General features: G+C 42.4%; 1 pseudogene; it reads left to right on the forward strand.

The window, feature by feature from the left end:
• The first annotated feature begins 301 nt into the window (after positions 1-301).
• LOC139325582 (zinc finger protein 665-like) lies at positions 302-25636 on the forward strand (annotated as a pseudogene).
• The last annotated feature ends 955 nt before the right edge of the window (positions 25637-26591 follow it).

The raw sequence follows: 26591 nt of genomic DNA on the forward strand, positions 1-26591 counted from the left end.
GCTTGTTACAGGAAGAAGGACCCTGATTGGTCGAGTTCGGGATGTTGGCGATTGGCAAATGGACTCCGAGAGGCGGATCCTCCAAAGGAAAAGGCGGAACTAGTGAAGAGAAAAGGGCGTGAAGCCTCCACTTCCGGAAACAAAACGGGCAAAGAGGGAAGCTGCCTGACTTGGCGACAGAGGAGGCCGTTTGATGCAGGTTTGGCACAGGGGATGCTGGGAATCGTAGTCCGGGAGAGTCTCCCTAGAGGGCTGGGAGCCCGAGGCCTAGTCTGGTAGGCGGGAGGGACGGAGACAGGAGGCTGGGAAGGAGGCCATGTCCGCCTGGAGAATACCTGGGAAGCCCATGGGAAGCGGGGGCTTGAGCCTGGGCCTCCCCTGTGGGGAAGGGGATGCAGCCGTGACCCTCTTCTCTTTCTCCCCTGAAGGAGGATGGAGGATGGCGCTGGATGCAGGAAAAAGGCACCGGCCAAGAGGAGGAGGAAGAGAGCAGGCCCCATGGAGCAGACCTGCCCTGTCCCGGCTTCCCTGGGAGACAGTGGGGAAAGGCCGGGGGCTCTGGGGCTGCAGGAGGGAGGAGCCCAGGGGGAGCCTGGAAAAGGCGGCTGCCTGGAGGGCGAAGCGGGGAGGAGGAAATGGGCGGAGACCCCGAGATGGGCCTGGAGGGCGGAGGCTCCTTCGGAAGACCCCGAAAACCCCGAAGGATACAAGAGGGAGCAAAGGAACATCAGTGCCCAGAATGCGGAAAAACCTTCAAAAGAAACGACCATCTTCAAAGCCACCTAATTATCCACACAGGAGAGAAACCTCATAAGTGCCTGGAGTGTGGAAAGAGCTTCAGCCAGAGGGGAAACCTTTATACACATCTAAGGATCCACACGGGAGAAAAACCTTATAAGTGCCTGGAGTGTGGAAAGAGCTTTAGTCATACCAGCAACCTTTATAGACATCAAAGGATCCATCTGAAAAAATGCCTGGAGGGCGGAGGCTCCTTCAGAAAACCCCAAAAGCCCCGAAGGATCCAGGAGGAAGCAAAGGAACATCAGTGCCCAGAATGTCAAAAAACCTTCAAAAGAAAAGGAAATCTTCAAAGCCACCTAATTATCCACTCAGGAGAAAAACCTCATAAATGCCTGGAGTGTGGAAAGAGATTCAGTCAGAAGGGAAACCTTTATACACATCAAAGGATCCACTCAGGAGAAAAACCACATAAATGCCTGGAGTGTGGAAAGAGATTCAGTCTGAGGGGAAACCTTTATATACATCAAAGGATCCACTCAGGAGAAAAACCACATAAATGCCTGGAGTGTGGAAAGAGATTCAGTCTGAGGGGACATCTTTATAGACATCAAAGGATCCACTCAGGAGAAAAACCTCATAAATGCTTTCAGTGTGGAAAGAACTTCAATCGGAGATCACATCTCGATCAACATCAAAGGATCCACTCAGGAGAGAAGCCATACGAATGCCTGGAGTGTGGAAAGAGATTCAGTCAGAGCAGCAACCTTTATACACATCAAAGAATCCACACAAGAGAAAAACCACAAAAATGCCTGGCAAGAAAGGTAATGAAATCCAATTAAAACTTTCACTTTTAATAAATTTAATAACTTTTTTTTCTTTTAATAAATTCCTTTAGTCTTCCAGGGCCATGCCCAGGGTCCCAGACCTGAGTTTGACTGCTGTCGGTCATTCTGATGGCAACTAGCAGAGCAGGCTGTCCTGGGAGGGGCGGGAGGCCTTGTATGAGTCTGGATGTCCATCTGTCAATGGTTCAGGAATGTTGGATTCCCAACTGGGCAGCTGTGGACGAGATCCCTGCCTGATCCCTGTCCAAGGGCTGTAGTTGAGGGCTGCTCTGACACAGGATCCAGCCCTCCCTCCGCCCGGCCTAAAGCCAGTGCTGCAGTGCTGCCTGCCCCAAGAGGAGATCAACCCTGCTGGTAATTCATTCAAGTTCAAAATTCGAGGAGAAAATTTCGCTCTCTCTTTCTGTCCTTAAACTTGGCACCATCTAACAATATGGTGTCAGGAAAAGGTGCCTCACCTAAGCAGAAATAATGGAGGGAGCTCACCCGGGATGATGGAAGAAAACACAAAACAGCAGGGCAACCCAAAGGGAATGCGATGGGAAGTTCACCCAGAGCTACGTTAATGAGTGGCGCTTCCCTTAACAGAATGCAGTCTACATCCAAAGAGCTTTGCCTTTTGTGCAAAAAGGTTAGAAAAGGGCAGCTTGAGTGTTGGTTTGGTCGCCTCCTACAGACATTTGCCTGGCATTGGTGCACATAGAAAAGGTGGAGCAGGTGAAGTTTCATAGGGAACCTGCCATCTCTTAGGGAATTCTGAGGGCTTTATGACCTCATCCATGCAGGCTAAACTGCCAGTTACTGTCAGTTGTCAGAGAGAAGATGCCTTCAAGAGGTTCGTCAGTCTTCAGAAGGGCTCCTGGACTCTGGGAAATCTTCCTTCTATTTGCAGCCAATTTGTCAAGAATTGTATTGCAAGGACGAAAACGCTCATTTGGCCCCTTCTTAGGAAAGGGAAGCAGAGAGAAAATGAGAACACCCAGCCATTTTCCCTGTTACTTTTAATTGTTGGCTGATGGATTTAAATCATGTCTTCATCTCCAAACTCAGGCACCAAGTTTGGTGTGGAACTGAAAAGAACTTGATTACCTGGATTTGAGAGACTTCAAGAGAAGCAAAGGGGTTTCTTTGTCCCCCTGAAAATACAGATCCTCAAATAATCCAAGCCAAGCAAAAACATTTATTAAGGGAGTGGGGTTCATGTTTTTAAGAGGGCACAGAAACAAATGGTACATACATTCAGTGTCAGGAAACAAATGATGAAACAATCAAATACATTGATTCCTTTTGAAGTTTAAACAACAGAAAACATTGATTCTCACATACCAAATAAAGAGTCTTAGTTAAGAAGGGAAAAAACAAGCATTCTTAAACTTTAAAAAGGGGTGTATCCCATGTTAAAAGGACTAAATATGCCATTTTAAATTCGTGATGAAGCCTAAAATATGAAGCAACCGCATCACACAGTCCGTTTAACTTGCTGTGAATTCACTTCCTTCCTTAGACTTTGCCTCGGTCTCCTCCTCCTCTGCCCTAGGCCTTTTCTCAAGGGTTGGTCTTGCAGGAGGCGGGGGGGAGATGGGGGGAGGAGGCTTGGTGTGTAGGACATCTGTGAGCTGATGTTCAAAGTTATCCAGAGGAACCAACGTCCTGAATTCAGGATACTAATCCCTACAGAGAGCAAAGGGGAAAAAACAATTCTTTATATCTAAAATTATTATTTCTATTCCTGGATCATTGTGGTTGGGAGAGCTTTTGCTCTGTGATGGGGAACTGAGAGAAGTGAAGTAGGGAATCGACCAGAGAGGTTTATAGAGAAGGAACGTCTCTTCTCTTCCCATATTCAAGGCTGCCCAGAGACGGAGCGTAGGCCAAGTCTTTTCTGAGCCACTAACTCAGTCAACAATAATGTGATAAAAGGATTTCTGGGACATTCTGCTCAGGGAAGGAATTCTCACTTTGCAAGTTGCTCAAAATAAGCACAATTTCTGGATTATGAATTCTGACAAGGTTATAAGTCACTTGTCAGTGATTTCTGTTCTCTGAAACAAACTCTGGATTATTAAGCTATCGGCATTAGTAAGGAAGCCAAGTTGCTTATATGAAACAAAATAAAACCCCAATTTTCTGGAATTTTTTTTTTTTTAATCCATCGAACTCTGGTTCCCAACATGAAACACACCAGTTTACTTCTTCTATCCTAGAAGTGTAAGAGCCACCTATTAAGCAGACTCTTAAGACTATTTTCAGGTGCTGGTTTCAGGCTAAACTTCAGCTGCCTTCGCAACTAATTTTACTTCTGAACTGTTCCCACAAACTAAGTCCACCTTCAGCAGCTGAAGCCTCAAACCCTAAAGAACCGAATGCTTACATTTTTCCATCTACGCCGGAGAAGATGGAATCAAGTTATCAGAAATCACGTAGTGGTGGTTACACCCCAAGCATTTCACTATCACGACTCCAGGATGAGAAGCCACCTTGGAAATAGTTTTACAGATCGTGTCCTGCATAGCTGAAAGAGAAGCCAGGATCCTCTCGGGTGGTGCTCTGCGGCATATACCGTATTTTCCGGTGTATAAGACGACTTTTTAACACACGAAAATCTTCTCAAAAGTTGGGGGTCGTCTTATATGCCGGGTGTCGTTCTCCTGTAACCAGGCAGACCAGCCCGAAAGGCTCTGACGATCCAAGCCCTGACAATCTGCTAATCAGGCAACTCAGTTGGGATCGCCAGAGCCATGGAGAAGGGAAAAAGTTTTTCCCCTCCAGCTTGCTTACCTTAGCCGCTTGCCTTGCCTTGCTTCGCTTGCCTGAATCCATTCCATCAGCAAGCCACTCCCTGCCTGCAATCAAGCAGGCAGGAGTTGTGGACTTCAACTCCCAGAATTCCTCAGCCAGCAAAACAAAGCTGGCTGAGGAATTCTGGGAGTTGAAGTCGAGAAGTCTTAAAGTTGCCAAGGTTGGAGACCCCTGTTCTATTGGGTAAGTTTTTTTCCCCTTTGGGATCTTTAAAAAAAATAGTTAATTGGGTTTTTTTTTAGTTGTTCTTTTTTAGACCTAGCCATTTAAAGTTTAGGGAGTTTTAAATTTAGCTTTCATATAAAAATAAAAATAACAACAAATAAAATAATATTTGTGCAGCTTTCTGAGATTTAGTATGTTTTTGTAGCGTTTCACTCTAACTACACAAACACACAAAATCTCACAAAGCTGTATGTGGAATTTTGTGCGTGTAAAGTGTGAAAATTGTTTTTTTGGGCTTTTTGTGGCTGTGTGAGGTTCCTGCTTGTTGCAGGGGCCATTTTGGGTCTAGCACAGATGCTTTTACATTGTGGGTGAGCCAGTTGTGTTGTGTTGTGTTGTGTGTGTGTAAAGTGTGAAAGTTGTTTTTTTGGGCTTTTTGTGGCTCTGTGAGGTTCCTGCTTGTTGCAGGGGCCATTTTGGGTCTAGCACAGCTGCTTTTACATTGTGGGTGAGCCAGTTGTGTTGTGTTGTGTTGTGTGTGTGTAAAGTGTGAAAGTTGTTTTTTTGGGCTTTTTGTGGCTCTGTGAGGTTCCTGCTTGTTGCAGGGGCCATTTTGGGTCTAGCACAGCTGCTTTTACATTGTGGGTGAGCCAGTTGTGTTGTGTTGTGTTGTGTGTGTGTGTAAAGTGTGAAATTTGTTTTTTTGGGCTTTTTGTGGCTCTGTGAGGTTCCTGCTTGTTGCAGGGGCCATTTTGGGTCTAGCACAGCTGCTTTTACATTGTGGGTGAGCCAGTTGATGTTTTTTAATTTTTATTTGGTGTGCGTTGGAAGAGGGGTAGTCTTATACGGCGAGTATAGCCCAAACCCGATATTTTAACAGGGAAAGTTGGGGGTCGTCTTATACGCCCAGTCGTCTTATACACCGGAAAATACGGTACATACAGTATATTTGAAGAAAAATGGGAAAAAGGAATATTCCTGCCCTTGCTTTATGAGTTATCTCATGGTTACGGTGAAACTGTGTGAAGGTATCAATGCAGTGCATGTTATTTCAGCTTGCGGTGCTTGGATTCATTGAATGAGTTTAGCAGAAATGTAAATATTGCAGAATAAACAGCTTCATGCAACATAACTAAGCTCCATTTCAATCTGAATAAACTACATTATTAATGTATCTTAAATGGAAAATTATCTTTATGATTCTTGATGAACGTATCCTTTCTTTTATGTACACTGAGAGCATATGCACCAAAACAAATTCCTTGTGTGTCCAATCACACTTGGCCAATAAAGAATTCTACTCTATTCTATTCGAATATCCCAACTTTTTCTATTGTGTGGAGTATAAAAAGAAACCCGATTCTGTGTCCTAGATTCCCTCTTTTCATTAAGGGAAATCTCTTTCCTACAATATTCTTAATAAGTTGCCTTTAAATACTCATCCCACTCAGTGCCTAATTGAAGCAAGTGTGCTGTGGCTGAATCTAGGGCTAATTTGGCCTCCATTTTGGGGGTGTGAACTGTCCATACCATGTAAGACCCTCCCCAGACATCAGAAACTCTTGTCAGTTGGATTCTCTCAACGGTCCCCTTGTCTTCCAGCAGAAACTGCTAAAGGGACTCTCTAAGGCCAAGGAAGCTTTGTGAGATACGAGCCAGATTCTCAAAGGGCCTCCAACCTTTCAGCCTTAAACACCCGGCTTTTCCCCAGGCGCTGGGAGGTCAGACAAGGAGAAGTTGGCATGGATTGGCGCCTGGCTTTTCTTTGTTTTTATTTTCCATGTTTTTATGTGTAGTATTGTTATTAAAACAGCTTTTGGGGAGCTGCAGTGAGTTGACTGAAAGATGGGCAGTTAAAAGAATGTTTTAAATGACTCATTGGGGACCTCTTTGATCTCCCACTAGGTGCAGAGACTGGGTGTCCCCCAGTTGTCAGGATAAAGTCCCCCATTACTAAGCTTTCTCTTCATCAGCTAAATTGGCGTCCGCCTTCCTTCAAGCAGCCAGAGGGCGCCTGCACAAGTCCTGAGTCCCGCGTAGAGGTGATATGGGGGGGCTCCCTTTGATCTTTGGGGTCCAGTCTCCCCTTTGGGGGCCCCCTCCCGCATTCTGACAGGGAGAGGTTGAGGGGCCCTTCTGGGACTGGGACTCCCCCCCCCTTCAGGCTCCCTCCCTAGGCAAGGTGGGGGGGGAGGTTGGAGGGGCACCCAGGCAGGTAAGAGGCCAAATGGGCATTTTCACCCTTGCAATACAACTCTGGTAAATTGGCTGCAAATAGAGGGAAGATTTCCCAGAGTCCAGGAGCCCTTCAGAAACCAACCCACCTCTTGGAAGGCACCTTCACTCTGATAACTGACAGTAACTGGCAGTTGAGCCTGCATGGGTGAGGTCATGAAGCCCTCAGAATTCCCTCAGAGATGGCAGGCCTCCCTTGGCCTCCTCCCAAAGCTCACCTGCTCCGCCTTTTCCACACCCACCAATGCCAGGCAAATGTCTGAAGGAGGCGACCAAACCAATCACTCAAGCTGCCCAGTTCTCCTATTTTGGCACAAAAGGCAGATTTTTGTATGTAGACTGCCTCTGTCAAGGGAAGCTCCACTCTTTTTTTTTTTTTGAGAAAAAAACTTCTTTTTATTTTTAAACAAACAATTCATCATTAATCAATCAGTGTAACATCTTGGTACAACATTTATTTAAAAATTTAAACAAAGTTTATCTTCGAACATTTTTGCCAATCTTTCTGGTGACATGTTTTATAGATGGCACATGTCACCGGAAATAGATTGGCAAAAATGTTCAAAGATAAATCAGCTAAATGTTGGAAATGCCACCAGACATTGGGATCGTACTATCACATGTGGTGGACATGTCCAGAAGCGAGAAATTATTGGGCAAAAATTCAAATATTGGTAGAGAAATTGATACAGCAACACATAAACTGGAGCTGTTCCTGTTGGGTATCTTATCGGAGAAATTTAGTAGAGAAAATACATATTTGATTATACATGTAATAACGACAGCAAGAATGGTATTTGCACAAAATTGTGCAGCCTTGGTGGTGCAGCGGACTAAGTGCTGTTATGTAGCACTTAGCTGCCAGCTGCCTGCAATTAGTGCGAATTCAAATCTCACCAGGCTCAAGGTTGACTCAGCCTTCCATCCTTCCGAGGTAGGTAAACTGAGGACCCAGATTGTTGTGGGCAATAAGCTGACTTATTGCTTGGGGGGAGGGGGCGGGCAAAAGCCCTAATAAGCGGGTATAAGCAAAAAGAAGGAAGCAGTGGTGGGATTCTGCTGGCTCTAGGCGGTTCGGCTGAACCGTTTGTTAAATTGCTGGCTCGCCCCGCCCCTTGCCAATAGTGGGAGCAGGGCGGGGTGAGTGGCGGGCGAGCCAGTAATTTAACAAAAGGTTCGGTGTTTTTTTTTGTAATTTATTCGCCCCACCCCCCCTCCCACCCGCGCGGCGTCAGCCCCCCCTAGCCCAAGGCTGGGCAATTGTGGCTCTTTGGCCACCTGTGGACTTCAACTCCCGCCTGGCCCATTCTGGGGGATTGTGGAGAATTCTGGGAGTTGAAGTCCACAAGTCTTAAAGCTGCCCAGTTGGAAGGCCTCTATTTTGTATGTAATAAGCAGCCCCGGCTATTTTCCGAGAAATGTGTCCCTTTCCTTCCTTCCTTCCCATTCCAGAAACCGAGAGGGAATTAATTTCCCGCTGGCTCTGACCAATGTAAAGCGGCTGCTTCCGAGTTGGCCTCCTTTGCGTGGGTGGAGTTGGGTTTTTTCCCCTTTCCACACCGTCTTCCCCTGTAAGGCAGGAACGCCGTTACTCAGGCGGTGGGAGGAGCGGGCAAACTGAATCCCTCCGGCGGCAACCATCGGGGTGGTCCTGGGGTTTCGCTGCCGCTCTCTCGGGGCGCCATGGCATTCCCTTGCCTGGTCAGGGGCAACGCTGAGGGACGCCGAAGCGAGGTCGGAGTTGGCTCCACCGCGGAGGCAGGGAGAAAGCGGGGCTGGGTGGATGGATGGATCGAAGCGAGGCAGCGAATCTGTGGAGAGAGCCAGGCCCGCCGACCTGCGAGAGGCCAGAACTGGCGCTTGGGCCGCTGATTGGAGCCAAGTTAGGCTGGCTCAGCCCCCCCCCCAATCGTGAGCTGCTGCCTCAGCGCAGAAAGAGGGGCGATCCTGAAGTTGCGCCACATCAAGGAAGATCCCAATCTAGATCGCGCTCTGAGTGTTGCCACTGAAGTTCCTCCAAAACTAGGGGAGATGCAGCCTTAGGAAGGGAGGAAAAGGCTCTGGGCGGAAAGCCGGGGGTGGGGGGGGCTTTGCTTTACCATCTTCTCAGGCTCTGGAGGATTTAAGGAGCTGAACTGCGCTTGCTTGCCAATACCAGAATTACGGAGTTGGAAGGGACCTTTGGAGGTCTTCTAGTCCAGAGGTCTCCAACCTTGGCAACTTTCTCTGCCTGGGCCTGATGCTTCCTGAGAGGCAGCAGGGGGTCTCTCCGAATGGGACCCCCTCCCCAAAAGGCTGGCCCCAAAGCCCTAGCTCAGAGGCCTTCAAACTTGGCAGCTCTAAGACTTGTGGACTTCAACTCCCAGAATTCTCTAGCCAGCATAGCTGGCTGGGGAATTCTGGGAGTTGAAGTCTGCCAGGCTTAAAGTTGTCACGGTTGGAGATCTCTGGACTAGAAGATAAATGATGGCATAAATGATGACCGGTCAAAAGTGCGAGGACCTGTCAGAAATCACTTTTTTCAGCCCTCTGGATAGTCCCTACGTGCACATGGACTACTCAGAGGGCTGAAAAAGTTATTTTTGACCGGTCCTCTCACTTTTGACCAGTCCTCGAACTTACGACTGTCCTCACATTTTACGTTTTGCGCCCTGTCTTGTCACCGTGGTGAAGAGAAGTAGTGGTGAAATGACTGACACGATTGTTAAGAATGCAGCAACGGGCATAAATATGAGGATGGTCATAAGTGTGAGGACCGGTCAAAAGTGCGAGGACCTGTCAGAAATGACTTTTTTCAGCCCTCTGAGTAGTCCCTATGCACATAGCCACACCCATCCGGTCACATGACCAGCTAACCACGCCCACCCAGTCACATGACCAGCTAGGCACACCCACCCAGTCACATGACCAAGCCACACCCCCAACGAAGCCACGCCCAGAGAACCAGTTGTTAAAAAAATTGAATCCCACCACTGCTTATATGCCTTTGTCCATTTCTTGTGAAGGATTTTTCACATTCTGGGCACTGATGTTCCTTTCCTCCCTTCTGGATCCTTTGGGGACTCCCGGGTCTTCCAAAGGAGCCTCTGCCCTCCAGGCCTGTCTCGGGGTCTCTGCCCATTTCCTCTTTCCCGCATCCCCCTCCAGGCAGCCGCCTTTCCCAGGCTCCCCCTGGGCTCATCCCTCCTGCAGCCCCGGAGCCCCCCAGCCTTTCCCCACCGTCTCCAGGCAGGGCTGCTCTGCGGGGCCCGCTCTCCTCTTTCTCTCGATTGACCCTTCCTTCCTTCCTCCACCGGGCTCCTCCATCCTCCTGCAGGAGAGAAAGAGCGGTGGGTCACGGCTCCATCCCCTTCCCCACATCCAAGAAGAAAGCGGAAAGGCAAAGAAGGAAAGACGAGAAGGGAGGAAAGAAGGAAAAAGAAGGAAAGAGGGAAGGAAAAAGAAGAAGAGGGAAGGGAGGGCAGGAGGAAGGAAGGAAGGTTATGAGGGAGGGAGGGTCTGAGGGAAATCCTGTCGTAGCACTTGGCCACCACAGGTGTCCACAAGAAGAGTGAAGATGAGCTGGCCACGCCTACCCAGGGACCCCCCCCAGGTCAAACATAACCCTGATGCAGCCCTGAAGGAAATAAGAGTTTGACACCACTGAGCTAGATGCACCTTTTGCTAAGCATTTAGCTGATGAACAGAAAGCAGAGGAATGGGGGACTTTCCCTATCCTGGCAACTGGGGAACACCCAGTCTCTGCACCTAGTGGGAGGACCAAACAGGTCCCCAATGAGTCTTCTTCATTTAAAACGTTCTTGTAACTGCCCATCTTTCAGTCAACTCTGTGCAGCTCCCAAAAGGGTGTTTTTAAAAGTATCCAACACATTAAAACATAAAATAAAAACCATCAAAGAAAAACCTGGGGCCAATCCATGCCACCTTCTCCTTGTCTGACCTCCCAGCGCCTGGGGAAAAGCCAGGGGTTTTAAGGCTAAAAGGGTGGGGGCTTTTTAAGAATTTGGCTCATATCTCACAAAGCTTCCTTGGCCTTAGAGAGTCCCTTGTAGGGGTTTCTGCTGGAAGACAAGGGGACCATTCAGAGAATCCAACTGAGAGCTTCAGATGCTTGGGGATGGTCTTAATAGGTCCCCACATTTGGGAAATCCACATAGATTATATCAAACAACAGCAGGGAGAAGCTCCTTTGCACCCCCAACAATAAAGGCCAAATGAGCCCTAGATTTAGCCACAGCACACTTGCTCCAATGAGGATCTGAGTGGGAGGAGCATTCAAAGGCAATTTATTAAGAGTATTGTAGCAAAGAGATTTCCCTCAATGAAAAGAGGGAATCCAGGACACAGAATCAGGTTTCATTTTATACTCCAAACAGTAGAAAAAGTACAAAACAACAGTTGATTGCTTAGAAGAAATCAGTGGATAAAAATCCATTTAATTAAAAAAAAAATTTTTAAACTGAAATAGGGTTTTTTATTTTTATCATATTCATTTTAATGAAAAGCTTTTGACGTAAAAATCTATTTAAAGAGTTTTATATTTAAGATGCATTAATAATTTAGTTTATTCAGCATGAAATGGAGCTTAGTTATGTAGCATGAAGGTGTATATTTCTGCAATATTTAAATGTCTGGGAAACTCATTCAATGAAAAGAGGGAATTCAGGACACAAAGAGCGGCTGATTCCAACTCAGGGTCTCTATTGATTTCTATGAGGAAATTCACCAGCAGGAACCACTGGCAGGAGATTCAGAGCCTCCAGTCCTCTTTAACTGGAGTTGCTCTGCTTTTATGCAGGAATTCCTAGTTCTTCTACTTAGGAAGAAGAATTGTCCTGGATCAAATAGTTGATGCTGCTTAGAAACACACTTGAGAGAATCACATGGAGAGAGTATATTTATTTATTTGCAACCTGCCTTTCTTACTTTTACTGATAAGGTGGAGAACAAATCCAAGAAAATGAAGGGGAATATTTGTAGCTGAGGGTTGCCATGAGGGGTCTCTCTCGCTTCTAGCAAAGATGATGTTAGTTTGGGCAATGAAACTGTCACAAGTAAATGCCTTATTCTCCATTATGTAAATAGTACATGAACAGGGTATCAGGGGTTAACTTATTCTTCACTTCTTAATGTATTCATACTTTACCACTCCCATACTTAGCTCCACCCATTGTATATATAAGGAGCTACATACGTTCATTCTGAGCTATCTGTGAATATTCAGTGAATATAGAATGCCTTATGTAAATAAAGAGAGATATATTTGAACTCCTAATTCTCAAATTATTTATTGAGTCTGATCCTGAAAATATCGCAACAATCTGGTAGCAAAGGATGGTTGAATTGACTCAATAAAAACTTAAATATGTCTAAAAGAGATAGGCCCAACACCAGGGCATACAGCAAAGAAATGGAAGCGGATCAAGAAGTAATCGATGAGTCCACGAATGCAATTTTGAGAGAATCTGAAGAATACACCACAGAAGACGAAGAAATAATAAATGAAGATGATGACCAAGAGGAAAACGAAATAGAAAACAACGAACTCAGGTCAGAGATACTAAAACTTTTAAAAAGCCAAAAGAGCGATGAAAGTCTCGTCGCGAACCTCCAAGATATACTAAAAAACAACGGAGCAGCGAGAGAGAAGCACATCGCTACTGAAAAGTCAAAAGACTCAAAAATAGTGAGTGATATGCTTACAGACAAAAACGCAGTGAAGAAGAAAAACAACAATCCCGCGCAAAATTTCGAATGGCAGCCATCTTGGTTTCAACAGACCCCCAAGATGAGCGAAGCAGAGCCAATCAGAAAGCAGGATTCAAAATTTCTGGCGCGAAAAGCCTTACTCGATACAAAAAATGAAAGAGAAAAAATATATACCTCAGAAGAATCAGAAACAGAGAACGAAGAAGATTCAACAAACATGCAAATAAAGTCAGCAATGAAAACGCTTTTTGCTGCATTTGGACCGAAACTGAAGATTACTAAAAAATCAACCAAAAAACAAGCAAGCAAGCCAACGCCTCAAAATCTACCCGCTCCTATCCAGACGGCGAGAGCACCGACACCTGAACCCAGAGAGCCCTGCAGATACCACCCCACGCCACAGACTGATCCAAGGACCAGCGCCTTCAGCAAAAGAAAACGAGCACCCGCTATCACCAGGACTCCCAAGATCGAGCCGGAGACTGATTCATCGGAAGAAGAACAAAGCGAGGGAGCTGCAGCAGCGAGAACCTCTCACGACGACTCCAGGAACGAAATGAGCAACGCGCATGCGCAAGACTACGCAGACAACCCAGGAAGACATGAGATGCGGAGAGAATCATGCAGACTTGTTGCGAGCATCCCCACGCCGTTTTGCAACTTTCAGCATTTACGAGACCACGGACTACCCCCGGTTGTAAGTAATGGACCCAACAATGTTGGGAATTTACCCAGTGACTTCCCAAAGCTGAGAATAGATGGCATTAATTTGCAAGAATGGTATCAGCAGCTCCAGGTTGTCTTTATGAAAGAAAACTTACTATTTTTTATCACTAACCCCCCAAAAAGACCTTGGACTCTAAAGTTAGATTGCCTACACCATAGAGCATTTTTCTTATTAATTTCCAGTGTGTCTCCTGCCATGTATCACAGCATTAAGCAAAATCTGACTGTCTCAGAAATTATTCAATGCATGTTTAATTTGTTTCACAGTGAAAGTGTAGCCACTACCACAAGAATGTCTAAAGATTTCTTCTCTTCTAGGATAAAGCCAGGGGTTACCATAAGTGAACATTTAATATCTTTAAACAAAATTAGAGCAGAACTGCATTTAAGGGGGGAGGTGATTTCAGATCAAACGATGAAAAGTGTTATCATCAACTCACTTGACCCATCATGGGATAATTATATGTCACATTTAGACACAATCAATCTAGGATACTTATCCATAGAAAGTCTATCCAATAAATTAATAGCTGAAGACAATTCAAGGAGGAGTCGCTGTAACAATCACATAGAACACAAACAATATAGAAAGGTAGCATTTCAAGAAAGATATCATGAAACATTTAGATGCCACAATTGTGGGTCCAAAGAACATAATAGGAGGGATTGTCCTAAAATTCCAAGAGAAAGACCTAGGTCAGAATATAGAAATAGGTACAACAACAGACAGTCTTCCATTGATAGACATAGATATAGAAGTCCACCCAATTATAGAGAACATAGAGGGGGCAGAGATAATTCAAAGGATAGAAAATCTGGTTCACTGAATGGACTAAACAAACATGACAACACTAACATACAACAACCAGAGAACAATAATTGGCTTATTGATTCTGGAGCAACTAATCACACTACAAATAATAGAAATATATTGTCTTCATTTGTAGAGGATAAATTTGTAATCAAAGTAGCTAATCAAGAAAAAGTCCAAGTAATAGGTAGAGGGAATGTAACCTTACCTGGCCTAGGAAAAATAGAGGGGGTATTACTAATACCTGAAATACCTCATAACATACTTAGTGCCATAAAACTAAGCAGAGATTCTGACATTAACATTGTGTTCTCAAAGGGAAAAGCAACATTAGAGAAAAATAGAATAAATATAGGTACAGTAATAATCAAAGGAGGTCTACCTTATTTAATGACAAAGGAGAAATGGTTACACAACATCGATTCAAATATGGAAGATGGCAATGAAATAGATAATGGAGACAATAGTAACAGTGACAATGAGGAATGTGAAGTAACTCATAATCACAAAGATACACACAATGAAAAAAAACCTAAAATAGGTAAACCAATTCACGATGAGTGTGCTCATGTTTTACATAGGAAGTTAGGACATGCCAGTTTTCCTGTAGTGCAAAAGATGACTGAACATGCAGAAGGTGTTAAAATAAAAAATTGTGAAAACTATTTGGAATGCTCAGTATGTAAATCTACAAAGCTGAAAACTAGTCCCAGACCTAGAAAATCAACGAGATCAACCAACAAAATTTTTGATTTGGTACACATGGACCTAGTTGGTCCACTAACACCATCAATTACTTATAAAAAACGTTACTTTCTAACCATTGTGGATGATTATAGTCGTTATGGATTTGTTTACACATTAAAACATAAAGATGAAACATTTCAGAAATTTAAAGAGTTTTACAAACGTATAGAAACACAGCACAATATTAAAATAAAACAAATCATGACAGATAGGGGATGTGAATTCATGTCTAAGGAATTCTCCCAATGGCTAAAAGACAAAGGAATGTTACATTACACATCTAGCCCATTTTCGGCATTCCAGAACAGAGTGGTAGAGAGAAAGAACTCAACATTACAAACCATGATTAGATGCACATTAGAAGATGCTGGCTTAGGTAAACAATTCTGGTCAGAAGCCCTACAATATTCTAATTACACACAAAATAGAACTTGGTCCAGCATTGTAAACAAGACACCATATGAAGTAATGTATAATAGGAAACCAAAATTAGCACACATGCACATATTTGGAGTCACTGCAGACGTACACATACCTAAACAATTGAGGCGCAAAGGTGAGAACGTATCCAGAAGACTTAGATTTATGGAATACGAGACAGGTACAAAAGGATACAGATTCATCGATAAAAATAATAAATTTATAGTTTCCAGAACGGCTGTGTTCCATGAACAGGCCAACTGGTCTAAAATACATCTTAATGAAATATTCCCAAACACCAACCCAGACACCAAACTCCAAGGAAAAAGGACTATAGAAGAACACAGTAACAACATGCATAAAAATAAAACCAAAACATGGACAAACAGTCAACACAAAATAAAGACAGACTCATTAACAAAAAAGGAAGCAAGATATTTACATGACAATGATAGTAAGCCTGAAAGAGCAATCAGAAGTAGCAGAAATCAAGTGCCAAACAAATACAAAGATTATGTAATGTATATGGATGGAGAATCATCAACACCTAATACATATGAGGAAGTGTTAAAACTTCCTCCTGAAGAAAAGGAAAAATGGGAATCAGCAATGACTAAGGAGATGGATAGTTTACGAGGGCTAAATGTATTCACACCTACAATTGCACCAAAGGACAAAACCATCATTGGCACTAGGTGGATATATAAAATTAAAAATTTAGAGGGAGGCAATACTCTATACAAAGCTAGATTAGTTGCACAAGGTTATGCACAGAAATATCCCGAGGATTATACAGACACATACTCTCCCACAGTAAGAACAGAGAGTGTCAAAACAGCTCTAGTTATAGCATCAGCACTCAACCTCGATGTGTTCCAATATGACATACAGACTGCGTATTTACACGCAAAATTAGATAAAGAAATATATGTAAGAGCACCCCACAGCCAATATACAAACAAAAACGAGACTTGGTTATTAAATAAAAGTTTATACGGGTTGAAACAATCTGGTAAACAATGGTATGATTGTTTAGTAAAAGTACTCAAAACTATGAATTTTAATGCCACTACTGCTGATAATTGTTTCTTTGTAAAAAAGGAAAAAGATTCCCTAGAATTTGTATTAATCTATGTGGATGACATTTTGTACATAGGTAAACATAAAGAGAAGAAAGAAGCATTTGTAACAAAGCTGAATGAACATTTTTCATTGAAATCTTTGGGTAAAGTAAATAAGTACCTTGGTGTTCAAATCAGTAAAACCAGAAGGGGATTTAAGCTTTCTCAAAGAGACAAAATCATAGCGCTTTTAAATAAATGTAATTTAAGTAATGCCAAGCCCTGTGACACTCCCATGCAAACTGATTTTTTAAAGAATACAGAAGAATCATCCCCTGAATTCAAAGATAATACATTTTACAGGTCAGTCATAGGTTCACTTCTTTATATCTCCAATTGGACTAGACCTGATATTGCTTTGCCACTCAACTTATTGTCCAGACATGTCAGCAAACCATCACTATACCATTGGGAAGCTGTCAAAAGGATATTAAGGTATTTGAAGAATAGTTTAGACTTCTGTTTATTATTGGAACCTAATAATGTCAAGGAGCCCATCCTTACATGTTACGCCGATGCGGATTGGGCTGGAGATACCTCATGTAGAAAAAGCACATCTGGTTATATATTCTTTCTCAATGACTGTCCAGTTTACTGGTATACTGGCAAACAAGATTTAGTAGCCACCTCAACAACAGAGGCAGAATATGTTTGTTTATCTAAGGCAGCAAATAACCTTGTATGGTTCAATGACTTACTTTCTGACATTTGGAAGAAACCCATCTTGCCTTTCGTCATGCATGAAGATAACAAAGCTGCTATCAAAATATCTAGATCAGATGCTATTGGACAAAGGTCCAGACATATAGATATAAAATTTAAACATGTGAGACAGCTGTCTCAGGACGGATTTATCAAAGCAGTTCATTGTGAAACATCAGAGCAAATAGCTGACATATTAACAAAGCCTTTGCCGTCTAAGCAACATAAATACTTGACTTCTAAGTTACATATCTTATATTGTTCTGAATCTGAATGTAATTATTGTAATATATTGAATCGGCATTTAGAGGGGGATTTGTCACAAGTAAATGCCTTATTCTCCATTATGTAAATAGTACATGAACAGGGTATCAGGGGCTAACTTATTCTTCACTTCTTAATGTATTCATACTTTACCATTCCCATACTTAGCTCCACCCATTGTATATATAAGGAGCTACATACGTTCATTCTGAGCTTCTATCTGTGAATATTCAGTGAATATAGAATGCCTTATGTAAATAAAGAGAGATATATTTGAACTCCTAATTCTCAAATTATTTATTGAGTCTGATCCTGAAAATATCGCAACAGAAACGTCTGCAAGAAGAGAAGCCCCAATGAGCCCATCCCCCCTCAGGTCCAGCACAGCTTCCTCCTCTCTTCCCCCAACCACAACCCTGTGAGGTGGGATGGACTGAAAGAGCGGCTGATTCAAACTCAGGGTCTCCTAAGGTCCCAGAATAGACCCAACTGGCTGCCCTTCATCGACTGATATAAGGTCGCAGCCCCAGAAGAGCCCCTGACCTCCGCCGGCCTCAATATGAAGGTGGGGAGGGGGAAGACTGGACTCCAAAGTTCAAAGGGAGCCCCCTCCCTTCCCACCTCTGTCCTGGACCGTAATAACCTGTGGCACCGCTCAGGCGCCATCTGGCTTCTTGAAGGAAGGACGCTGATTGGTCGCTCTGGGGATGGCGGCGATTGGCAGGAGAACTCCTTGGGGCGGATCCTCCAAATGAACAGGCGGAACTACGGGAGAAAAAAAAGCGGGTGAAGCCTCCATTTCCGGAAACAAAAGGGCAACAAGGGAGCCGCTTCAATCTGTGACAGAAGAGCCCGGATGATGCAGGTTTGGCGCAGGGGATGCTGGGAGGGTCTCTTTCGGGTCCGCACGGAAGGGGGGCTTGGGCCTGGACCTCCCCTGCAGGGAAGGGGACGCAGCCGTGACCCTCTTCTCTTTCTCCCCTGCAGGAGGACGGAGGATGGCGGCGGATGCAGGAAAGAGGCGCCGCCCGAGAGGAGGAGGAGGAGGAGGAGAGCGGGCCCCATGGAGCAGCCCTGCCCTGTCCCGGTGTGGCTTCCCTGGGAGACGGTGGGGAAAGGCTGGAGGCCTCCGGGGCTGCAGGAGGGAGGAGCCCAGGGGGAGCCCGGGAAAGGCGGCTGCCTGGAGGGCGATGCGGGGAGGAGGAAATGGGCGGAGACCCCGAGACGGGCCTGGAGGGTGGAGGCTCCTTCCGAAGACCCCGAAAGCCCCGAAGGATCCAGGAGGAAGCAAAGGAACATCAGTGTCCGGAATGTCGAAAAACCTTCAAAAGAAAAGGAAATCTTGAAAACCATTTAAAAATCCACTCAGGAGAAAAGAAATATGAATGCCCAGAATGTGACAAATCCTTCAAAAATAATAGAAATCTGAAAAACTTTATCATCTATCCCCTGATGTGATTTTTGAAGTTTGTCATCTATCTCCTGTTGAGATTTTTGAAATTTATCATCCAGAGTTTTAGAAATAAATTCTTTTAAATCTCCCACATCAAATTCTCTTTTTTGAGTCTGTAACTGTTGAGCAGGGGGAAGCTGCGTTTCATGTTTATGTGTGGGGGATCCCCCCCCCGTTGCCTTCCCTTCCTGCTTCTTTGAAGCCATCGTGCCACGTAAGCTAGTTTTTCTGAAGAGGGAAATTCCTTTTCCTTTCCCTCTTCCACAGAAACTCCTAAAAAAGTCCCCCAGATTTAATCAAGTGAAACTGAAGTAAAACAAAGTCAAATTTTAGAAAAAGAAATTTTTTCTTTAGATAGAGCAACTTTGTAGCAGCTTTATAACTTTGTAACAAAGCAGGAAGGCTTCACAAATCCACTTTCATTAGCTCGTTAACTCAAATGCTGGGCGCCATTTTTTTTTCAAATCACTTTCACTCACTCGCTTTCTCTTTTAAATTAGAAAGTCAACAAAGCACTAATACTTGCAGTTTTCAAGTTTCTGGATTCAAGTGATATTTCTGCTGTTTGTTAAAATTAGTTCCTTTCGCTTTAAGAGTTTGCTGCTGCCGGCTTGTTCTGCTAATTAAAAAAAATCAAAAATCACACCAGGAATTTATGCAGGAAATTAATGAAGTTAAAGATATGGTGAAACAGAATCAAAACAAGGTGACCAAAAAAATATCAGAAGTGGCATCTGGCCTGGCAGAATTTATTGGGAAAGTTGATTCTAAAGTTGAAGAACTTAAATCAGAAGTTAATGTAAAGATGAAAGACAATGATTATAAAATTGCTGATGTTGATAATAAAATGCAGAGAGTTGAAGACGAGATTGTTATGATACAATTCAGGGCAATGGAGTTCGCTATACGGCTTCGGGGAATTCGAGAGGAGGAAAGACAGGATTTGAGACAAATCTGTTCTGAGGCCTTGGCTAAGATTCTACAAGTTAATCCTGATGTGGTTTTTCATAAAATAGACAAAATTTACAGAGTGAACTCTTGGGTGGCCAGACAAAGACAATTACCTAGAGATGTGGTCATATATTTTACAGAAAGAGAAATAAGAAATGATATCCTGCAAAAATCCTTTTACACTTCTGTACAAGTTGGGGGCTCACGAATTGGAATTTATAAAGAATTGCCTCCTAAAATGTTGAAAGCTAGAAAAGAATTTGGCTTTCTTGTTAAGGAATTGCAAAATTTACAGATACCCTTCCGGTGGGACGCACCAGCTGGGATAATTTTCAGATACAAAGGAGAAAGATGTCGTTTGAATACCGTGGAGAAGGCACAACACTTTTATACTACTATTCTTAAGGAAAGAACACCATCTCCACGTACATCTACAGTTTTGGAGATTAAAGAGAGTGAAGAGAAGCAACCTCAACGAGAATTGCAAGAACAGTCCAAGCAGGAATTAGAAGGAGTGCAAGGTGCAGAAGGAGGTTTTTTTGGATGAGCCCTTGCTGGAATCTTCTCCAATTTTGGACTCGGTTCAGATGATTGAATCTAAGGATCAACGTATAACTAGAGCTCAATCTAAGTTACTTAAACAAAAGCAACAACAACAACAGGAAAGACAAGACAAGGAGGCAGCTAAGAGTACTGCACAAGAGATTGGAGCTATGGGAGGAGCGAAATCGAAGCTTTCGGATGATCTTCAAGTATTTTGCTCTGTGCTCCGAAAAGAGGCTCATGACCTTTAAGTGTTTATCTTGGAATGTTAATGGGTTGAATTCAGCACAGAAAAGGAAGAAATTATTTACATATTTGAAACAATTTAATAATGATATAATTTGTTTACAAGAAACGCATATTACAACTCAAGATCAAAAATATCTGATAAACTCCAAACTAGGAACACATTTTATATCTTCAACTTCGCAAAAAAAGAATGGTGTGGTTATCTATGTAAATAAAAAATTAACAGCTAAAGTTATAGAAACAGATGAAGATGGTAGGTTTGTAGCAATTGAATTGCTTACGGCAAAGGGCCAAATTCTTTTGATTGGAATTTATGCTCCCAATCAACAACAGGACTATTTCTACAAGATGCTACATACCAAAATACTGCAATGGGATTATAGATCTATTTTAATTATGGGAGATTGGAATGGAGTAATTGATTCTAAATTAGATAAAAAGAGTTTGGCAAAGTCTAGAATCAGACTACCACAGACTTTTTTCGACATGAAAGAAGATATGGAACTAAAAGATGTTTGGAGAATACATAATCCAAAAGAACTGGACTACACTTTCTTTTCTGATAGACACAGATCCTTCTCTAGGATTGACTTTATCTTGTTGTCAGATGATTTACTTGTCAAGACAAAAAGAACAAAGATTTTTCCAAGAACTTTGACTGACCACAGCCCAGTATGGATAGAAATTGAGATGGAAAAGGTTGAGAGACGTTCCTGGAGATTAAATGAGAACTTGTTTAGATATGAAAAAAATACAACAGAACTTAAAAAGCATCTGAAAGAATTTTTTGAAATAAATCTGAATAAAGGTACCCCAATTGAAATTGTCTGGGACGCAAGTAAAGCTTATATGAGAGGGGTACTTATCTACATGAACTCTAAACATAGACTGTTTCGACAAAAGAAAAGATCTGAATTGGAAATAGAAATAAAGAATAAAGAACAGTTACTTATTAAAAATCCAACAGATGAAAGAATAAGCAGTGCTATAAAACTTTTGAGAGACCAATTTCAAATGCTTATGGCGGAACAAGTTGCAACAAACTTACAATATGCGAAGCATAATACATTTTGCAACGCTAATAAACCGGGCAGATGGTTGGCTTACATATTGAGGAAAAAACAAAGTATATGGACTATAGATAGTATTGATATTGGAGGGAAAGAAATTTTTCAACAAAAATTAATCAAAGAAGCTTTTGTGGACTATTATACCAAATTATATGCCAAGGAGGAGGTGCAGAATGGACTTATAGAAAAATACTTAAACGATAAAAGAGTTACAAAAATTACTGATCAACAAAAGGAAAGAATGAATTATCCTATAACAGAGGAGGAGATAACAGCAGCAATTAAACAGTTAAAAACAGCCATAGCTCCTGGTACGGATGGTTTGACTGCAGTGTATTACAAAACCTTGCAAGCTGAAATGGTGGAACAACTTAGAGATTTATTTTGCAATATTCAACAAGGGGGTAAAATACCCCCATCATGGACAACAGCTTACATATCTTTGATACCAAAAGAACAAGTCGGTCCTAAAAAACCAGAGAATTATAGACCAATATCTCTTTTGAATACAGATTATAAAATTTATGCGAAAGTATTAGCCAACAGGTTGATGCCAGTAATCCAAAAGGTGATTCATGAGGACCAAGCGGGATTTATCGAGGGCAGACACATGAAGGACAATGTAAGGCAAGTAATAGATTTATTGGAATATCTTGAGAAGAATAAACAGATTCCTGCAGTGCTGGTCTTTTTGGACGCAGAGAAGGCCTTTGATAGAGTTGATTGGAATTTTCTACTAAAGACTTTAAAAAAGATGGATTTTGGGGATCAATTTATACAGGCGATTTCAGCAATTTATCAAGAGCAAAAGGCACAGATCATCATTAATGGAAGTTTGACAACAGAGTTTAAAATTGAAAAAGGAACAAGACAGGGATGTCCGTTGTCCCCACTTTTATTTATTCTAACACTAGAAGTCTTGTTAAATACAATACGGGACTCTAATACCTTGAAAGGAATAAGGATTAGGCAAGAGGATTACAGAATAAAGGCATTTGCAGATGATCTGGTTGTTACCCTATCACAACCAATGGAATCAATAATCCTGATGAAGGACATTATACAAGACTATGGTAAAGTTTCAGGTTTTAGACTGAATCCAAAAAAGACTAAAATGATAGTTAAAAACATGACACAAGATCGTAAACATGAACTTGAAAGGAGGGCAGGTTTTGAGACTGTACCTAAGGTAAAATATCTAGGAGTTCAGGTTGCAGAATCAAACATGAAATTGTTTCAAAATAACTATGAGGTGTTGTGGCGAGAGGTGCAGAAAGACATGGAGACTTGGAAAAAACTGCAGCTGTCTTTACTAGGAAGAATAGCAGCAGTTAAGATGAATATTTTGCCAAGATTTCTTTTTTTGTTTCAAATGATTCCGGTGCTTAAAAGTGATAAACAATTGAAAGTTTGGCAATCTGGAGTGAATAAGTTTGTCTGGAACGAGAAGAAGCCGAGAGTGAAATTGAAAATTATGCAAGATGTTCCAGAAAGAGGAGGTCTTAAACTTCCAAACCTACAGCTATATTATGATGCGGCAGCTTTAACTTTAACAAGTGATTGGTTTGGAAGGAAAAAGACTGGAATATTGAATGCAGAAAGTTTTGATCTTGAATTTGGATGGCATGCTTACTTATTTTACGACGACAAAGTAGATAAAGTATTTAAAAGTCATATACTTAGAGATTCTTTGATGAGAGTCTGGAAGAAGCACCGACTCAAATGGGATTATAAAATACCGCTATGGCTGGATCTTGGTCATACTTTGTGGAATACAAATATAATGTCACTCGGGGGGGTTTTATATAAAGAGGTTCTTTTTACAGATGCGGGCAGATGGCAGCTGAAGACATTGCAGACACTGTTGGATGAAGGGATTAATTTAACTTGGTTACAATATAATCAATTACAACTGAGATGGAAAGAGGACCAAAAAACTGGTATTATGTTGCATGAGGAAGAATTGGTTAGACATATAAGAGAGAAAGGTCCAATGCATATCAAAAGGCTTTATAATGTTTTGCTAGAAAGAGATTCAGAAACTGAACTAGTTAAAGACTGTATGATTAAGTGGGCACAGAATTTTGAAGAACCAGTGATGCTGGAAACATGGGAAAAAATTTGGGTTCAGAATGTTAAATTTACACAGTCGCAGAACCTGAGGGAAAATTTCTACAAAATGTTTTATAGATGGCATTTAGATCCCAAAAAGTTGTCATGTATGTACCCTAATGTTCAGCCAAAATGTTGGAGATGTGAATGTTTGGATGCTACGTATTATCATGTTTGGTGGACCTGTAGGAAAGTTAAGGCTTTTTGGATAAAAATTTGGTGGGTCATGCAGAATGTTTTGAAGAAAAAAATTCAATTTTCTCCACAACTGTTTTTACTGGGTATAGTTAGGGGTTTTACATTGGGTGAAACAAAATTGATATTGTATATGATAACAGCAGCAAGATTGTTGATAGGTAAATACTGGAAGAATGAAGCTTTGCCCACTATTGAGGAATGGACTTTGAAGATGGCCAGTTTTGCAGAGATGGCAAAGATTTCAGCATATTTAAAAGACTGTTCACAAGAGACTTATGAGTGGGAATGGAAAAGGTGGATAGAATATGTTCAGAACAAATATCAAACTAGAAAGTATCAAATAGCTTTTACTTGAAAATAATGTACTAGAAATTTTTTAATGTAATGAGATAAAGAGAAAAATTATACAGGGGAGGGAGGGGCTCAAGTTTATATATAAGTGTTATATTAGGGTTCTTCATGATTATGAGTATATTATAGGGAAGTCAGGGGGGGAGGGGAGGGTTAGGGAGGGTTAGGGAGGTTGGGAAGTTTGGGGGGAGGGGAGGGTTAGGGAGGGTTAGGGAGGTTGGGAAGTTTGGGGGGGGAGGTGGGGGGGGGAAAAAGGGGTGAAAATGTAATTGTAAAACTTTTGCAATAAAAATAGAAATCTGAAAAACCATCTAACAATCCACTCAGGAGCGAAACCATTTAAATGCCAGGAGAGTGGAATCAGCTTCCATTATAGGAGCAGCTTTAGTAGACATCTAATTATCCATACTGGAGAAAAACCTCATAAGTGCCTGGAGTGTGGAAAGAGCTTCCGTCAGTTGGGAAATCTTTATACACATCAAAGGATCCACTGGAGAGAGAAACCGAATAAATGCCTGGAAGGCGGAGGGTCCTTTGGAAAACACAGGAATCCCCGAAGGATCCAGGAGGAAGAAAAGAAATATCAGTGCCCGGAATGTGAAAAATCCTTCAAAAGAAATGGAGATCTGGAAAGCCATCTAAGGATCCACACAGGAGAAAAATCATACGAATGCCCGGAATGTGAAAAATGCTTTAAAACAAATGGACATTTTGAGAACCATCTAAAAAACCACTCGGTTGGAAACCCACATAGATGCTTTGTGTATGGAAAGAAGTTCAATAAGAGAGGAAATCTTGATCAACATCAAAGGATCCACTCCGGAGAGAAGCCATTCAAATGCCTTGAGTGTGGAAAGAGATTCAATCAGAGGAGAAACTTTTATAAACATCAAAGGATCCACTCAGGAAAGAAGCCAAATAAGTGCCTGGAGGGTGGAGGGATCCACAAGAGAGGAAGGAGGCACAAATGCCCCGAATGTGAAAAATCCTTCCAAAAAAACGGAGATCTTCAAAGGCATCTAACCATCCACTCAGGAGAAAGGAAATATCAGTGCCCGGAATGTGAAAAATCTTTCAAAAGAAATGACCATCTTGAAAGTCATTTAAGGATCCACTCAGGAGAGAAACTGAATAAATGCCTGGAGTGTGGAATGAGCTTCAGTCATAGGAGCAGCCTTTATAGACATCAAAGGATCCATTCAGGGGGGGAACCATATAAATGCCTGGAATGTGGAAAGAGTTTTATATACAAGAGAAGCCTTAATAGGCATCAAAGAATCCATTCATTAGAGGAACCAGATAAAGTCCTGATGCATGAAAAGACATTCAATCACAGTGGAAACTTTTATAAACATCAAAGAATCCACACAGGAGAAAAACCACATAAATGCCTGGCAAGAAAGGTAATAAAATCCAATTAAAACTTTTAATAAATTTAATACATCTTTTTCTTTTAATAAATTCCTTTAGTCTTCCAGGGCCATGCCCAGGGTCCCAGGCCTGAGTTTGACTGCTGTCGGTCATTCTGATGGCAACTAGCAGGGCAGGCTGTCCTGGGAGGGGCGGGAGGCCTTGTATGAGTCTGGATGTCCATCTGTCAGTGGTTCAGGAATGTTGGATTCTCAACTGGGCAGTTGTGGACGAGATCCCTGCCTGATCCCTGTCCAAGGGCTGCAGTTGAGGGCTGCTCCGATTGTTAGACTTTGAAGTTAAAGAATGGAATTCTGAGGCCTGCTCTCAAAAGAATATAGATATGCCCATACATATGCTACGTACACATTTAATCACAGCCCATTTAGATTACATAACAAGAGACTTGGGAGTTCACAAGGTGGATACTTCTTCATATGGAAGAAAACTGAGTGAACCTAATGTGCTGCTTCGGATATCGCAGAGCCTCTTCCCAGCAGTTGTGGAGAGGATGTGTTGTGTCCCAGACAATCCTGCACAACCTGGTCAGGCATTGTTTCTAGCTGATTAGAAACCAGTTGAGTTTCTGGGACGGAAACTTCTTCAGTGGGATGAGACATTTTATTGTGAATTTGAGAATTCCCATATTTATATCTTCTGAGTTTGCAAAACTTTATTGAACTTTATTGAGGAGAACATCAGGGTAAAGCTCAAGAATGGCATTTTCTTTTCCTTGAAAAGCCAAACCGTGTCTAGGAGGACAGTTTGGGGATTGAGTTGAAATGCAAGTGGGAAACAGTGTGGATACTTGAACAATTTTTCTACCAAATTGGGCTAGTTTTGCAGATTTGTTGGAGGAAGAAGTTTGACCTCTGGGTTCCAATTTGGGGGCTATTTTGGTCCATTGAGGGCACCTAGTATGAAACTTAATTAACCTCACTACCCTAACATCTGGAACAGCCACCC

Source organism: Pituophis catenifer, unplaced genomic scaffold (genome assembly GCF_029215685.1).
Source record: "Pituophis catenifer annectens isolate HBS135680 unplaced genomic scaffold, rPitCat1.0.hap2 SCAF_17, whole genome shotgun sequence".
Lineage (NCBI taxonomy): Eukaryota > Metazoa > Chordata > Lepidosauria > Squamata > Colubridae > Pituophis > Pituophis catenifer.